The sequence below is a fragment of the Geotrypetes seraphini genome, chromosome 14, assembly GCF_902459505.1.
Source record: "Geotrypetes seraphini chromosome 14, aGeoSer1.1, whole genome shotgun sequence".
Lineage (NCBI taxonomy): Eukaryota > Metazoa > Chordata > Amphibia > Gymnophiona > Dermophiidae > Geotrypetes > Geotrypetes seraphini.
Genome location: NC_047097.1, coordinates 18,051,866 through 18,070,553, shown reverse-complemented (window position 1 = coordinate 18,070,553; position 18,688 = coordinate 18,051,866). Strand labels below are relative to the sequence as shown.

General features: G+C 42.8%; 1 long non-coding RNA gene across 2 annotated transcripts in view; it reads right to left on the bottom strand.

Moving 5' to 3' along the window:
• The window catches only part of LOC117348655, a 62,804-nt gene that overhangs the window by 39,558 nt on the left and 4,558 nt on the right, over window positions 1-18,688 (bottom strand). For both annotated transcript variants that reach the window (XR_004537024.1, XR_004537023.1), the window contains exon 3: window positions 15,709-15,826. This is a non-coding gene — a long non-coding RNA (uncharacterized LOC117348655). The remainder of the gene's footprint in view (window positions 1-15,708; window positions 15,827-18,688) is intronic.

The following is an 18,688-nucleotide window of genomic DNA, read 5'->3' as shown; positions in this document are numbered from 1 at the left end:
GACAGGGCGGGTAGGTAGGGACAGGCAGCAGGAAAGCCCTGGCCTCCCTCCCCATCCCCCGCGCGTGTACCTTTTTTGACCTTCTGGCGCCTCACTCGCTAAAAGTGGCACACAAGGGTTTCTGGCTGCCTGGTCCCCGTTGTGAATGGCAGATGCGGCTGCCTCCTCTTCTGTTTTCTCACGGCATAGCAGCACACCAGATTGCCTGTCTGGTCCCACGCCCGGGGTGGGGATGGGGAGAGGGACGGCAAGAAAGGGAGGGTGGCAGCATTAAAATAAGTTAACAGGGGGTGGGCAATTTGGGTATTCACTCCATTAGATGCACCCTTATTTCCACTCACTTTTGGGGAGGAAAATGTGTGTCAAATGGAGTAAAAAAAATACGATATTTTGTGCATGGGGCAACATAAGAATTGCCGCTGCTGGGTCAGACCAGTGGTCCATCGCGCCCAGCCTAAAGGGTTAAGTGACTTGCTCAGAGCCAGAAGGAGCTATCATGGGAATTGAACCCAGTTATGCTAGTTCTCAATCCACTGTGCTGATCATTAAACTACTTCTCTTCTCCAGCAGAACAGCATAGTAAAATGCTACCACCTTCCACCAAGCAGAAAGAGAGAGAAAAAAAAATCTCCCCCTACCTTTTGTTGTTTAATATCTCTATTCCATTTGTTTTCAAGGTATTTTTTTTACTATGTACCCATTTCTCCCGTTTCTGTTGTCTGGGATTAGACTTAGAACTGTTTCTGTATATGCTTGAAACCCTCCTTGGGAGTAGGTTTCTGACAGAGCTTAGAAAGGGGTGTTTGAGAACAGTGGATTTAAAACCAGTTATGTGTCTGTGTTAAAAACTAAAAAAGGGTTTCTGTCTAGCATTTATCTGACTGCAGGAGAATTGTATCTAATTTATGAAACTCACATGGCTGAGCTGCACAAAGGTTTGGTTAATACCCTATGCAAATTATGCACTGAGGGATGAACATTCAGATACTTGGGTGACATGTTATGCATTTTAAGAGATTTTTCATGAGTGGGAATAAAGTTTGTGGGTGCAAAGGAATATGGGGACATGAACTGAGCAGAGCTGAGTCAGAATAGGGGGAATTGGAAATCCACTCCCCATGAATTCAAAGGAGGGAGAAAATTGGGGGGAAGCAAGCCCAGGAAGTGTACCAATAGGAGGGCTGGTAACCAGGACTCCAGCAAGGAACTACTCCAGAAACTCCTTTCAAAAAAGAGGAAGGCTACTGGAGTGTAGATTGGTACTAGTAGCCCAACGGAAGTGCCAAGCCACTGGGGTGCAAATGGCACCAGTGGCCCAACAAGAGAAAAAGCTCCCTTGAGACGAGAGACAGAAGTGGAGTACTCTTTGAAGGGCTGGGGCCCTCAGAGCTAAGGGAAAACCACCAAGAGGCTTCCACAGGGGCAGGCATTAGAAAGAGGGATCTAGGTACACAGCCATGCCCAACTAGTGACTAAGTCAAGAAACTTGAGAGGAGCCTACAACTACAGTATTGGCAGTTAGAACAGAAAGGCACAAAAGGTTTTGGAAATGCTGAATTTGAACTGAGAATTAAAGGTTCAAGAGACTATAAACCACGGATATGAATACCTGAATAGTATATAAACGCCTTTGAATTAACTGCACAAATACTGGTTTAAGTGTAGAAGTATTGGAATTGTTGAAAGCTATTCCTGACAATTTGTTTTGTGATTAGGTCTATGTACATAGTTCAAATAAATAAGTTTAATTTATTCACCAACCTTGTTCACAGAAGCTGTTTTGGATTTTTCCAGGGGGGGGGCGAAAAGGGGGCAAACCCACTCTCTAACACTTCTTTTTCCCAGGTGGAGGCCCCGAGCGCTAACCAAGTGAGGGACCAACAGAGACTGCTTTTGGCAGACTCCAGCCAGATCGGGCCTTGGACCCAGAGCCAACCTGAAGGGGGGCGTTACATGCTTATTACCATATTTAGTACTTGGGTTGTACATCGGTGGCCCTCAAGGGCTGAAGAAAAAATCCGACTTAAGTCGGGTTGCGTCGGTGATCCCCGGTGGCTGGAAACGGCAGGGGCTCTATGAGAGAGCAGAGTCCTCCTTCCTCCGCCCGACGCCGTGCAAGCAGGAGGACTCTGCTCTCTCATAGAGCCCCTGCCGTTTCCAGCCACCGGGGATCACCGACGCAACCCGACTTTTGAGTCGGATTTTTTCTTCAGCCCTTGAGGGCCACCGAAAGCCTCCCCCCTCCCAGCGACTTCCTAGGCAGAGGAAGGAGGAAGTTTCTGCCATCTTGTCCCTCCTTCCTCCGCCCGACGCCGTGCAAGCAGGAGGACTCTGCTCTCTCATAGAGCCCCTGCCGTTTCCAGCCACCGGGGATCACCGACGCAACCCGACTTTTGAGTCGGATTTTTTCTTCAGCCCTTGAGGGCCACCGAAAGCCTCCCCCCTCCCAGCGACTTCCTAGGCAGAGGAAGGAGGAAGTTTCTGCCATCTTGTCCCTCCTTCCTCCGCCCGACGCCGTGCAAGCAGGAGGACTCTGCTCTCTCATAGAGCCCCTGCCGTTTCCAGCCACCGGGGATCACCGACGTAACCCGACTTTTGAGTCGGATTTTTTCTTCAGCCCTTGAGGGCCACCGAAAGCCTCCCCCCTCCCAGCGACTTCCTAGGCAGAGGAAGGAGGAAGTTTCTGCCATCTTGTCCCTCCTTCCTCCGCCCGACGCCGTGCAAGCAGGAGGACTCTGCTCTCTCATAGAGCCCCTGCCGTTTCCAGCCACCGGGGATCACCGACGCAACCCGACTTTTGAGTCGGATTTTTTCTTCAGCCCTTGAGGGCCACCGAAAGCCTCCCCCCTCCCAGCGACTTCCTAGGCAGAGGAAGGAGGAAGTTTCTGCCATCTTGTCCCTCCTTCCTCCGCCCGACGCCGTGCAAGCAGGAGGACTCTGCTCTCTCATAGAGCCCCTGCCGTTTCCAGCCACCGGGAATCACCGACGCAACCCGACTTTTGAGTCGGATTTTTTCTTCAGCCCTTGAGGGCCACCGAAAGCCTCCCCCCTCCCAGCGACTTCCTAGGCAGAGGAAGGAGGAAGTTTCTGCCATCTTGTCCCTCCTTCCTCCGCCCGACGCCGTGCAAGCAGGAGGACTCTGCTCTTTATTAGAACCCTTGCCTCTCCAGCCACCTCTCCAGCGAACTCTGAACAAAACCCATACATCCACTCATATAATCATCTCAAATAACTACTAAACCTCAGTCTTCACAAATACAAAAAAAAAAAAAAAAAAAAAAATGGCACTGCGTACACCCAACCTCATCCTTGCCCTCATACTAATTGCCACATTTATAGCAAAATGGAAAACCACAGGCTACCAATTACAAACCATCCCTATCCTACCAACAACACACAGACCTGTTCAACATACCAGAAAACTGCATACCACTAGAACGCTAACTCCATGCCCAATATCCAGCCAAGCCAGCATCCCCACCATCTGGGGAAAAAGACCACCACCAAAGCCTAACTCAAACACACAAAAATACCAAACCTCACCAAGAACTATCATCTATACAACCACTATCCCCACCACAAAATACACTACAATTGCTTGCGCATATATGAACATCAGATCTGTCAGCCCAAAGGCAGAATTAATCAAAGATTGGCTGACCAAAGACAATCTAGGCTGTCTCTTCCTAACCGAAACATGGCTCACCTCTGAGTCAGATCCAAGCATCACAGAATTCTGCCCCAAAGGATATAAACTTGAATTAGTATGTCGAGAAAACAGAAGAGGAGGAGGTCTAGCAATCATAACAAAAAACAATCTCAACATCGACGTACTAACCAAGCACTCCACCCCTTATCTAGATCTGCTAGCCTGCCAAATATCTGACAAATCACTCAATGGAAACCTGAACTGTCTTATTTGCTACATTACACCAGGTAAATGGAACACCTCAAAACAAGAACTTGAAGAATTCATCTTCCAGAACTCACTCTCCTCCACACATAACTTGATCCTCGGAGACTTAAATCTCCACTTAGAAGATCAATCATCCAAACAAACAACAGATATACTCTCATACCTCAACACTTTATCCTACCAAATTCTCAACCCAGAACCCACACACGAAAAAGGTCATCAACTCGATATAGCAGCTTATTCATCTCCAAATCATAACGAACAAAACATCTACATCTCAAACGGGTCCTGGCACCCTACTCTATGGTCAGATCACTACAAATATTCATTCACCATCAATTGGGCTCAAAATAACAACAAGCCCATCCCAAAGAAATCACTCATCAAGATCAGACCGAAAAATCGAACCTCACACATTCTGGAACACAGTAGACCCCGAAATCGACCCCAATAACCCCAAAGAATTCATAAACAGTTGGCGGACCCTCAGTGAATCTACACTAAACGAACTAGCTCCAATAAAAAACAAAAACAAAATAGACAGACCATCTAATAAATGGTTCGACGACGAACTTCTACAACTAAAAAGAAAATGCAGACAATTAGAAAGGACATGGAAAAAACAAAAACACAATCACATCAAAGATGAATGGAAAATCCTAATCAAACAATACAATACCAAACTGAAGGAAAAACGAAAAAACTACTACTCCAAACTCATCAGCACCGAAAAACCAGACACAAGAATACTTTTTAACATCGTAAGAAATCTCACTGATACCAAACCATTTCTCGCCACCCAAGGAAACCAAACTCCCACAGCCACCCAATTAGCAGATCATTTCAAACACAAAATCATCACAACCAGATCCACATTAAACAACTCAAGAACCAACATAGAAGAAATACGAATCAATCCCAAAACAGATGAAGCAATCCCAGCAGACAGGATATGGACAAACTTCCCAAAGATACAATGGTCAGACTTGGACAGGCTTTACAAAAAATACAGCAAATCCTCATGTGACTTAAACAACTGTCCCTCATACTTACTAGCAACAGCTTCCACCAAATTTAAAGCTAGCCTCACACTATGGCTGCAAACAACATTAAGTGAAGGTCATTTCCCACCGGAATTAGAAGAAATCATAATTACACCTATCCTAAAAGATCCCAAAGGTCCTATAGATAATCCTGCAAACTATAGACCAATCGCTTCAATCCCACTATACATTAAAATAACAGAAGGCCTTGTCGCACAACACCTCTCCAACTACCTTGAAGACCATCACATACTACATCCATCACAATCCGGATTCAGATCCAACCATAGCACAGAAACTCTACTGGTATCACTATTAGACATTGTCCGACAACATCTCAGCAAAGGAAACAAGCTGCTTCTCATTCAACTCGATCTTTCTGCGGCATTCGACCTAGTTGACCATCACACGCTACTCCAGACATTAGATGCAATAGGAATCTCAGGTAATGTTCACAAATGGTTCCGAAGCTTCCTCAAAACACGAACATACAAAGTCAAATCAAAAGAGCACATATCCGACCCATGGTCAAACCCATGTGGAGTACCACAAGGATCACCATTATCACCCATATTATTTAACCTCTTCATAGCATCCCTAGGCATAACCCTAGACGCCCTAAACACAGTATCATTCAGCTACGCGGATCCTCCTCCCCTTTAACATTCAAGACCCATTATCCACAAACCACCTGAAAATAATAATGGAAACGGTAGAGAAATGGATGTCAAGTCATAAACTAAAACTGAACTCGGAAAAAACTAAATTCCTACTACTAGAGAAGGAAAAAAAAACCATCTCTCACAGAACTAGTACTAAATACAATCAAGTACCCAATGCAAAGTACACTCAAGATCCTGGGAATACAACTAGACAGAAACTGCACAATGCAGTCTCAAATCCACAAAATCATCCAAAGAGCTTTCTTCACAATACGTAACCTAAGAAAAATAAGAAAATTCTTCAACAAAGATCAATACAAGATAGTAGTACAATCCCTAGTACTAAGTATTGTAGATTACTGTAACAGCCTATACCTATCATGCCCAAACTACATGATAAAACAATTACAGACAGTTCAGAACACAGCCCTCAGAATCATCTACTCACTCGGCAAATATGACCACATCACCAAAGCATACCTAGACTCACACTGGCTACCAATAAAAGCAAGATCCCAGTTCAAATTCTATTGTCTACTATACAAAGTAATACATGGAACAGCCCCCAGCTACCTAAATAACAGACTACACCGTAACCTCTCACACAGACTAAGGAGAACTCAGAGCCTATTCACTCACCCCCCTCTCAAAGGAACACGACGAAAGAAACTATACGACAGCCTTTTAGCGACACAGGCAGCAAAGATCGATACTACCATCACCAATCTACTGACCAAATCTACAGACATTAAAGTATTCCGAAAAGAAATCAAAACTCATCTCTTCAAAAAACACTTCCCATCATCATAACCTCACAAAAGTATTAGAAAATGTTCTCACGACCACCTCCATCACCACCACCAGCAATACCCTGAATCCGAACAGTATTATCTCTATTCGTATAAACAACCTATCACTATCCCTCCTGCTATCAATTTCTCCTGGAAAAGTCCAGACTAACAATTGTAACTGGACACACTCTTGATTACATGTACTGCAATGCTACTGGAAATGTCCAGTCCTCTAACTTGTAATCCGCTTAGAACCGCAAGGCACAAGCGGAATAGAAATCACTAATGTAATGTAATGTAATGTAATGTAATGTAATGTAGTGGTCTAACAAATTCCAAATAAAAAAAGAAATCATTCAATCAATCCATATATGAAAGGATTATTGACCTATTAGCTCAGTTCAATACCTTGTTCTATATATTCCATCTGTTCTGAGCCAGTAGAAGCAGGGCATCCTATTCAGGCTCCAATTCTATGTTTCCCTCAGTTTTTCCTGGGTTTGTAGGATTCAGATAGAGGGTTTAAAGGAGACTGTTATTCTCCCACCCACCTCCTGATAAATCTGTGTGGTTTATATGGGTCCCAGACAACTGATTCTTCTCCCCCAATCTTTCTTGCCTTGGCAATTTGCTGAGTTACGAGTATTCTGCCTCTTTGATTTTTCCTCCGGTTCAAAGCTGTACTCCAAAAACGTTCCAACAGCGCCTACTTGCTTACCAGGCGGCAAGCTGGGACAGGGAACTATGTTCTTTATTCCTAAGGTCTTGTTCTTACATTCATTTCAGAAAATTATTAAAATCGATACTATTCACAAGATTTCTAGAGAATTAAAAAAAGGTTAATGTCTAATCTGTAGATTGCTGGGATTGTCCAGTATTTTTACTTTTTGTGAATCGCATCAACCCAAGAGGTTATGTGGTTGTTCACTCAAACTTTAACAGCCCGCAAACGCTCTTATTCACAGTCTATACCCAGATTTTGGCACATCATCCCCAATCTATGGAACTTCAGGAAGGCCGTGAAAACCTTCCTCTTCACAAATCCAGCTCCTTAATGTCCAACGCTACTCACGAGCTCCATAATGACCGACGCTACTAATGGGACCTAAACTGCCGACCATCAATCATGTACTCGCTTACAACACTAAAACCTTACTACAATTATGTTCTGTTCTGTTAGTACAGTGAATGCTGTCCTAAATCTATGCTATGCCATGTAATATCTTCTACGAATGCCGCAAATTCTTTTAAGCTATGTCTGCCAAAAATGTCTTTCAATAATTTTGTCCTTCTATACTGTGAATGTACCTTTGTAACCCGTTCTGGGATCCTTTGGGAGGTCTCATCTGAAAGCTCTTGCCAGCCAAAAATAAAAAATGAGAGGCCTAATATCTATTTCCCATTCAATCTATGGAAAAGTTAGTGTTATATTGACACATGTTTCTACGCAGAACTGTTATAGAGAGCATTTTAATGCTATTTTAATGAAAGCAGTGAAAGCAAAATGCTGTTTATACTGAATGAGACATACAGTAATAGTGTCTTTGATGACACATCTGTTCATCAGTGGCTTTTTCTATGTATGAAGGAATGTAGACCAAGGTAATAAAGGAAATCTTGATTGTTAAATAAGCTTCCTTGTGCTGCTATATTACTTTTGAGTTCTAGAACACTTATAATTGCGGCCTTAGAACAAAAGAACATAAGAATCGCCTTACTGGGTCAGACCAATGGGCCATCAAGCACAGTAGTCTGTTCTCACGGTGGCCAATCCAGGTCCCTAGTACCTGGCCAAAACCCAAAGAATAGCAACATTCCATGCTACTGATCCAGGGCTAGCAGTAGCTTCCCCCATGCCTTTCTCAATAACAGGCTTCAAAATGTGTTTTCTTTCTTTTCCAATTGCTGTCCAATGACTAAAATATAATAAGTTTTTGCACTTGCTTCATCTTAATTGCAAAAGTTAGGATGCACTAAGGGCCTCGCCTATACAATAAATGCAGGGGGCATTCCTAGCATACAGGACAGACAGATGCTTCCCATGTTATATGCATTGGCAGAGAGTGCGGGAGCCCAAACGTGCAACACGGTGACAGCCCAGTACAGGTCTTCTACAGCGGTTAAATTTGATACCTTCATGATTCGATCCCTATGCCCCAAAGCAGATCCCCTGATCCCTCCATGATCCAATCTCCCCAGCACACACTCCTGAACTCTCCATGATCCACTCCCCCAAGAGCAGACTTCCAATTCCTTCATGATTTGATCCTCCCCCCAGAGCAGACTCCTGATCCCTCCAAGATCCAGTCCCACCCCCCATTCAATTCCCCTTTCCAGAGCAGAATCCGCCCCAATATGATTCTCCTTATCCGATTCTCTGAGCAAACCCCCAGATCCAAATACCCCAGTTCTGCACTAATAGCTTTCACACAGTAAAGTCTGCACCATTTAAAAGGTCCCCACAGTGAGGATTACTAATCTAATCTAATCCTTAGGTTTGTATACCGCATCATCTCCACGTTCGTAGAGCTCGACGCGGTTTCTGGAAGCACTGAAAAAATGAACAGAGAAAATGACAAGAATTAATGTTCTTAACTTGCAAGTAGACAGAGATATCACCGATTAATTAAATAAGCACTTCACTTATCTTTATGAATGGTTCAGAGGTCCCAACATGGCCCCGTTTTGGAATCTGCTTCAGGAGACCCGATTAAACGCTTACAAAATTCTCTGTGGAGAAACAGTGTCATCAATCTCCGTGATATTGTGGTCATATCTGCAATGCAAAAATAAAATAAATCATTAGAAAACAGCATACGCTAAGTAGACAGATGTTCATGCCCACATAGCAGTGCAAATTGAACAAAGTCGTTGGCAACACATGAAGATAAAAAGCACATATCTATTACATACCGTTTTAGAATGTAAAAAAATTTTCAACTGAAACAAACGCTGACATCCGATCCTGCTTTTAAAAAGAAAGGGGAGGCTCTAAGCGTGCTTTTCCGTGTTGACGTCACTCTGTTGCATTCACATTCTGGAGAATACAATAAAATTGAAACTTCCAAAACAGAAATTCAATGTGGAAATGCTGATGAAGGGCATAGAAAAAGTGGACAGGGACAGATTTTTCAGATTATGGGGAAGCACAAGTACAAGGGGGCACTCAGAGAAATTGAAAGGGGACAGGTTTAGAACAAACGCTAGGAAGTACTTTTTCACCCAGAGGGTGGTGGATATGTGGAACGCACTTCCAGAAGCTGTGATAGGCCAGAACAAGTTACATGGCTTCAAAGAAGGTTTGAATAGGTTCCTAGAGAACAAGGGAATTGAGGGGTACAGATAAGAATTAAGGATAGGGATAGGAGTAGAGATAGATTAGAAAAATAGTCTAGGACCACTGCTCAGGCAATGGGCCTGATGGGCCACCGTGGGAGCGGACCGCTGGGCGCGATGGACCTCTGGTCTGACTCAGCGGAGGCAACTTCTTATGTTCTTATAAGTGAAGTGCTTATTTAATTACTCTGTCTACCTGCAAGTTAAGAAAATTATAATTAAGAGAAGAAGAAATATTTATTGAAACAGGTTTACAAAGCTATAACGAATATACATTCAATTTACTTTGGTCTCAGAGAGTGATCATTTATTTGAAGTTCGCAATGACTGGAAGGTAAACTCTCATTGTGAGGGGAAGTCACCCCTTTCAGGAGTTTCATATCTATGAGCGTAATACAAAATATTTTTTGATTTCTCTCTGTAGACAGTCTATCAATTGAAGCCAGTTTCACTCATTTAAAACTATTCATTAGACAGCAATATCTTGTCATTTATGATCATTTTGACACTTCACCCCGTCCCATCCCCACTGTATTTTCCCCCCAGATAGTAGGTAATATGTCCTGTATACCAAGTTTGGTTGCAATCTCTCCATGCATTTCAGAGTTACGCTGCCAAAACTATGCATTAGACAGTAATATCTGTCATTTATGATCATTTCTAAACGTCACCCTATCAACCCATCCCACCGGCACAGTATTTTTCCCCCATATAGTAGGTAATATGTCCTGTATACCAAGTTTGGTTGCAATCTCTCCATGCGTTTCAGAGTTACGCTGCCAAAACTATGCATTAGACCAGTGGTCTCCAAAGTCCTTCCTTGAGGGCCGAATCCAGTCAGATTTTCAGGGTTTCCAAAATGAATATGCAATGAAAGCAATGCATGCACATAGATCTCATGCATATTCATTGGGGAAATCCTGAAAACCCAACTGGATTCGGCCCTCAAGGAGGGACTTTGGAGACCCCTGCATTAGACAGTAATATCTGTTTATAATCAGTTTTACACTTCACCCATTCCCAACCCACAGTATTTTTCCACCAGATAGTAAGTAATATGTCCTGTATACCAAGTTTGGTTGCAATCTCGCCATGCGTTTCAGAGTTACGCTGCCAAAACTATGCATTAGACAGTAATATCTTGTCGTTTATGATCATTTTTACACGTCACTCCATCCCACCCCCACAGTATTTTTTCCCCAGATAGTAGGTAATATGTCCTGTATACCAAGTTTGGTTGCAATCTCGCCATGCGTTTCAGAGTTACGCTGCCAAAACTATGCATTAGACAGTAATATCTTGTCGTTTATGATCATTTTTACACGTCACTCCATCCCACCCCCACAGTATTTTTTCCCCAGATAGTAGGTAATATGTCCTGTATACCAAGTTTGGTTGCAATCTCGCCATGCGTTTCAGAGTTATGCTGCCAGACCTATGCAGTAGACAGCAATATCTTGTCGTTTATGATCATTTTTACACGTCACCCCTTCCCACCCCCACAGTATTTTTCCAACAAATAGTAAGTAATATTTCCTGTACACCAAGTTTGGTTGCAATCTCTCCATGCGTTTCAGAGTTATGCTGCCAGATCTATGCAGTAAACAGTAATATCTGTTGTTTATGATCATTTTTACACGTCACCCCTTCCCACCCCCACAGTATTTTTCCAACAAATAGTAAGTAATATTTCCTGTACACCAAGTTTGGTTGCAATCTCTCCATGCGTTTCAGAGTTATGCTGCCAGACCTATGCAGTAAACAGTAATATCTGTTGTTTATGATCATTTTTACACGTCACCCCTTCCCACCCCCACAGTATTTTTCCACCAAATAGTAAGTAATATTTCCTGTACACCAAGTTTGGTTGCAATCTCTCCATACGTTTCAGAGTTATGTTGCCAGACCTATGCAGTAGACAGCAATATCTTGTCATTTATGATCATTTTTACACGTCACCCCTTCCCACCCGCACTGTATTTTTCCACCAAATAGTAAGCAATATTTCCTGTACACCAAGTTTAGTTGTAATCTATCCATGCGTTTCAGAGTTATGCTGCCAGAACTATGCAGTAGACAGCAATATCTTGTCATTTATGATCATTTTTACACGTCACCCCTTCCCACCCCCACAGTATTTTTCCAACAAATAGTAAGCAATATTTCCTGTACGCCAAGTTTGGTTGCAATCTCTCCATGCGTTTCAGAGTTATGCTGCCAGAACTATGCAGTAGACAGCAATATCTTGTCATTTATGATCATTTTAACACGTCATCCCTTCCCACCCGCACAATATTTTTCCACCAGATAGTAAGTAATATGCCCTGTATACCATGTTTGGTTGCAATCTCTCGATGCATTACGCTGCCAAAACTATGCATTAGACAGTAATATCTGCCGTTTATGATCATTTTTACACGTTACCCCTTCCCACCCACACAGTATTTTTCCCCCAGATAGTAGGTAATATGTCCTGTATACCAAGTTTGGTTGCAATCTCTCCATGCATTACGCTGCCAAAACTATGCATTAGACAGTAATATCTGCCGTTTATGATCATTTTTACACGTTACCCCTTCCCACCCCCACAGTATTTTCCCCCCAGATAGTAAGTAATATGTCCTGCATACCAAGTTTTGTTGCAATCTCTCCATGCGTTTCAGAATTACGCTGCCAGAATAATGCATTAGACAGCAATATCTCGTTGTTTATGATCATTTTTACATGTTACCCCTTCCCACCCCCCACAGTATTTTCCCCAGATAGTAAGTAATAAGTCCTGTATACCAAGTTTGGTTGCAATCTCTCCATGCGTTTCAGAGTTACACTGCCAAAACTATGCATTAGACAGTAATATCTTGTCGTTTATGATCATTTTTACACATCATCCCATCCCACCTCCACAGTATTTTTTCCCCACATAGTAGGTAATATGTCCTGTATACCAAGTTTGGTTGCAATTTCTCCATGCGTTTCAGAGTTACGCTGCCAAAACTATGCATTAAACAGCAATATCTTGTCATTTATGATCATTTTTACACGTCATCCTTTCCTACCCCACAGAGGTTTTCCCTCCAGATAGTAAGTAATATGTCCTGTATACCAAGTTTGGTTGAAATCTCTCCATGCGTTTTAGAGTTATGCTGAAACATACATACATCCGATTTTATATATATATAGATTATCACAAAAGAAAATGATTTTGTTCCATTCATTACCAGAGACAAAAAGTCTTTAAACTTGCATGATCTTAACAAGCAGAATGTCAATTCACTAACGTAAACCGCTCAGCTGGACATTTACCTCCAGTCATGACTAAAACCAGTTCTTGCAGATGTACATTCTAAAACATGACTTATTCTAATCAATAAATAGAAAATAAAATTTTTTCTACCGTTATCATGTGGTTATTTTGTTTTTCTAATTGTCTTGATCACAGTCTCTGGTTTCCTTGGTCTTCTCTTAACTCTCTAACCAGGGTCTCTTTTTCTATTTGCCATCTTGTATCCCTGCTGAGCATCTCCCTTCTGTGTCTGTATTCTTGCCCTGTCCAGTATCACCCTTCTGTGTCCCCAGTCCTCCTCACATGCCTATCATCCTCTGTGTCCTTCCCCATCTCCATCATCTCTCCCTTTGGCTTCCTTTGCTCCTGCCCTTCTCCCTAGGAATTCTGCAAATGTCCCTCTCTCTCCCATGGGGGTCCAGTATTTCTCCCTCTTCCTTCTTCTCCCACAGGTATCAACATTTTCTTCCCTGCCCCTAGGTTCCACTATCTCTCCATCATTTAGCCCTCCCCCCCCCCCACTTATGGTATGGCATCTCATTCACTTTCCTTCTCTCTCTCCTCCCAGTTGGCATCTCTGACTCGCTGCCATTCTTGCTCTCCCCTCCTCTATTCAACATCTGCCATATGCTCCCAACCTCAGAGTTCTTTATACTTCCTCTCAATTCTCAATGGAACTGGCAACAGCAGCAGCAGCAGCCACAAGACTAAAAGCAGATGACTTCTGGGTGGTCCACAAGCCTTCCTTTTACCGATTCCACCTCCTCTGATTCTACTTCCTATTTCCAGAGGGGTGGTACAAAAGAAGGAAATCCCCCATGGACTGCCCACAGCTGCTGCTGCTGTTGGTGATGTTGAGAATTGAGGGCAAATTTAAAGGACCAAGGAGGTGGGGGATGGAAACAAATGACAGATGTCAAACCGGGGGTGGGGGAGGAGGGAAGTATGTTAAAGATACTGAATGGCTTGGGGAAGATAAGTGCTTCTTTTTGGATGGAGAGACACCAACGCATTCACACACACAGTTTACAGAGCTTTGCAAGTTCAAATTTGGCCCCTGAGGAAAGCGATGGTATCGCCGAAACTCGGATCCTACTCGGGACTTCGTTGTTTTGGAACTTTATTTGTTTTAAGACTTGTTATGAAACTTTGATACAAACTGCAAATAAAGGCTCAATGACCACAGGTTGGATGTGACATCTCCAGAACCTCTCTTTGTTGATTTTGCTTTGCCTCGAGGCCTGGTACCTTCTTTCCCATTTCTGTAAAAAGACATTAACTATTTTTTCTGAGGCCCTCTAAGTACCTACAAATCCACAATGTGGCCCTGCATAGGGTTTGAGTTTGAGGCCACTAAGTTAAACTATGTGTTATCATTCAGCAGAGGGCAGTTGGAGTCAAATAGCGGGAATTAGGAGAAAAATGCTCTGTTTACCACAAAGCTAAACAGACAGAGTTTGTGTAGCATGTTACCCAAGCTGAGGCTGATTTTCTTCTCTTCTCTCCTTTTATTCCGGAAGTCTTTTTGAATAATAAGATACGCCTCAGTGCAGACACCTCACTGTGCTCTGGTAACTCAGTCAATAGACATATCTTCTCCTGAAAAAAATCTGTTATGAAGCAGACAAAGAAAAACCTATCGTAGAGCCAGGGAGCTATTGAACGCATTATTTCATTTCAAGCAAGAGTGAATTCATTATATCAACTTTTGATAGTGGCGATGGAATAAAATGCCAGTGAAGTCTACTGTATGTTATCTATCCCCTGCCCTAGAAGACAATAGAATAGTCCTTGAGTAGTACTAAAATAATGAGCTTCCCTGTTCCTTTCATTGTTCATCCTCTCCCTCCTTCCACTCATAGACAGACTACCGACCTTATATATGGGCATGGACCTTATAGAAAGCCTGAGAGATTTGATTTTTTTAATGGAAACATGGTTGAAACAAGAGGAAGGTGGTCTAGGGTGGGTTGGAATATATTTTTAATTTCTTAATTTGAGTGTACTTTTTGTATATAATTGGGGGGGGGGGGGTGATTTATCTATTTGTCATAGATTACAATTTTAATTGTAGTTAAGTGCTTTTATAGTGTAATATGATTGTATTATATGTTGCACTTACTTATGGCTTCAAAATGAATAAAGATATTAAAAAAAAAAAAAAAAAGAAACAAGAGGAAGATAGTTATATGACTCAGGGTTTATCTAAGATGTATTCCATCTATACTTCCCCTAGGATAGGAAGAAAAGGGAGAGGGACTGCAATTATAAGTAAGTGGCCGACGATTCAATGTACAACATCTAAGTTCCCATATAAGGGATTGTTCCTAATGAAGTGGGAGGGAATGCCTACGATGTGCATGGCTTTATTCTATTGCCTTCCGGGGTTACTCAAGACTGGTATAGGATATTTCAAACAATAGCTGAATTAGTGTTAGTGTGTCCAAACATTTATTTTTTTTTTTTTTTACATACAGATGATTTGACATCTATTCCCATCTAACAGGGATTGGGCTGGGTAAACCTGAAATAACTGTAATAGAAACAGTAATATAAAAATTGTTAGTCATATCAAACATACTGTATATAAATCAAGCACATAAAAACAATTCAAACAACAGTTTTTATTATTAATGGCCTTTACCACCACCATGGGTTCAGCCAAAAGAAGTCTTACCTCACTGGCGAAGGACGCAAGAAGACTTGAAGTGGTCCAGAGAAGGGCAACAAAAATTATACGAGGTGTGCGCCAGAAGACATATGAGGTAAGACCGGAAGCCCTGAATATGTATACCCTAGAAGAAAGGAGGGACAGGGGAGATATGATTCAGACGTTCAAATACTTGAAAGGTATTAACGTAGAACAAAATCTTTTCCAGAGAAAGGAAAATGGTAAAACCAGAGGACATAATTTGAGGTTGAGGGGTGGTAGATTCAAGAGCAATGTTAGGAAATTCTACTTTATGGAGAGGGTGATGGAATGCGCTCCCGAGAGAGGTGGTGGAGAGGAAAACGGTGACAGAGTTCAAAAAAGCGTGGGATAAACACAGAGGATCTAGAATCAGAAAATAATAGTAAATATTGAAGAACTAAGGCCAGTACTGGGCAGACTTGCATGGTCTGTGTCTGAATATGGCCTTCGGTTGAGGATGGGCTGGTGAGGGCTTCAATGGCTGGGAGGGTATAGATGGGCTGGAATGAGCTTTGTAGTTGGAACCTAAGAACAGTACCAGGCAGAGCTTTGAATTCTTGCCCAGAAATAGCTAAGAAGAAAAAAAAAAAAAATTAAATTGAATCAGGTTGGGCAGACTAGATGGACCATCCGGGTCTTTATCTGCCGTCATCTACTATGTTACTATGACATGGAGGGCCATTTTCAATGGGGCGTCTAAGTCTGACTTTGGACATTTCCCGCATGACATCCAAAGTCGGAGGTGAAGAAACATCCATTTTGGAACAAGATGTCCCCATGTCTTTGTTATTGAGAAAGACATGAAAGCCACTGCTTTCCCTTGATCAGAAGCATGGAATGTTGCTACTCTTTGGGGTTCCAGAATCTTGCTATTCTTGGAGATTCTGCATGGAATCTTGATACTCTTTGGGGTTCTAGAATCTTTTGTTACTCTTTGGGATTCTGGAATGTTGCTACTCCTTAGGTTTTGGTCAGGTACTAGGGACCTGGATTGGCCACCATGAGAATGGACCATTGGTCTGACTCAGTAAGGCTGTTCTTGCCTACTTGGATGTCTTGGCTGTCAGAGTATCTAGACCACCAGGACATCTAACTTTATTCACTATTTTTGACCACAAAAACGTCCAAGTTAGAAACATCCAAATCAGCACCATTTAGTTGTGGGAAGGGCAAGCACTGTAATGGACTGGCCACATAAACATGCAAATAAAGTGGTGGGGCACCTTAGAGGGCACTACTGCGAACTTCACATAAAGGGTGCCAGATATATATCTCACCATATACCCCTTATAATTTATGCTGAGCCCACCAAAACTACCCCCAAACCTACTATACCCACCTGTTTACTACCACAATAACCCTTATGGCTGCAGGTAGCACCTATATAGTAGTACAGTAGGGTTTTGGTGGGCTCACACTTTCCACCATTAATGTTGTGGTTAGAGTGGCTTATGGGTCTGATTTCTCCTCTCTATGGTTCACCAGTCTACGCACCTGGCCACGTAAGACACCTGTGTGGAGTTCTACTAGGCTTTCCCATTCCAGGTGCTGCTGTTCTAGACACGGGTATGGACTGTTTCATTCAGATATTTTTTTTGATGAGGGGGGAGGGGGAGTGTGGGAGGGTCATATCTTCATGCATACAGTTGTCATCTGGTCAGTTTGGTGACCATTTTGTCACTTAGATGCTTTCTGAGCACTATACAATAATATATTGCCTGATTTAATATATTTTTAAGAACATGGTTTATGATTAAGTAAATTGGAAAAAAAGTTTCTGTTGAAAAATGAATAGTGTTCTGGGATTGAAGTATTGAGAGTAAATTAGACTGGAACTATACGGTGTATTTTGCTCCTATTTTTGAAGACGATGCCAGCATTTATACCATTTTTCAGCAGATGAAAGTCTGATGCCTAAAGTTAGGTGTGGGAATCGGTACCATGGTCTATACCGCGGCACACTAGTGTGCCGCGAGATGTTGCCTGGTGTGCCGCAGGGCCGCCATCAGGGCAGTACTACAAGTCCTGCATTCAGGGGCCCGGAGCTGACAGGGGGCCCGAGGCAGGGGCACCAGTAGCTCGCCAAGGCAAAGTGAGTCGATCACCCAGGACTCACTTTGTCTTGGCGATCTAATCTATCGAGCCGATAAGTCTTCTTCTCCCCAACGTCAAGTCTGCAGTCGGAGAGGAAGTTCGGGCCAGCCAATCGCTGCCTGGCTGGGCGTAACTTCCTCTCCGATTGCAGAATTGACATCAGGGAGAGCATGCGTCCGCGTCGGCTTTGGGGTCTGTTATCCATTGGTGGGTCCTGTTCCCCGATGGCAGCGGCAGTGGCAGTGGCTTGGGGAACGGCAGGGAGAAAGAAAGAAAGGGGGCAGGCAGGGAAACAGAAGGAAAGAAGAGAAACAGAAAAAAAGAAAGAAAGGTCAGGGAGAGAGGAAGAAAAAGTTGGGGGAGGGAATGAGGTGTGGAGGAGAGAAAGCATACAGGCTGATAGAAGGGAAGAAAGATTGGATGCACAGTCAGAAGAAGAAAGTGCAACCAGAAATCACCAGACAAGGTAGGAAAAATGATTTTATTTTAAATTTAGCAAAGTGGAGGCAGTATTCCCACAGTTTTCAAAGGAATTTGCCCAAATAACTTAATAGTTAACTGGGTAAATTCCCAGAGATGAAAACTTCCCTTCACTTACTATGCACAGTTCTGAATTTATATCTGCTGTCTATATTTTACAATATGGTCACCTTTTACTAAACCGCAATAGTGGTTTTTAGCGCAGGGAGCCTATGAGCGTCAAGAGCAGCGCTGGGCATTCAGCGCAGCTCCCTGCGCTAAAAACTGCTATTGTGGTTTAATAAAAAGGATGGAGGGTATATTTGTCTATTTTTGTATGCTATAAAAACCAAATACAGAGAGAGACTGAGAGCTGTTGACGAAGAGCTACGTGTGTGTCTTTCTTCGATTC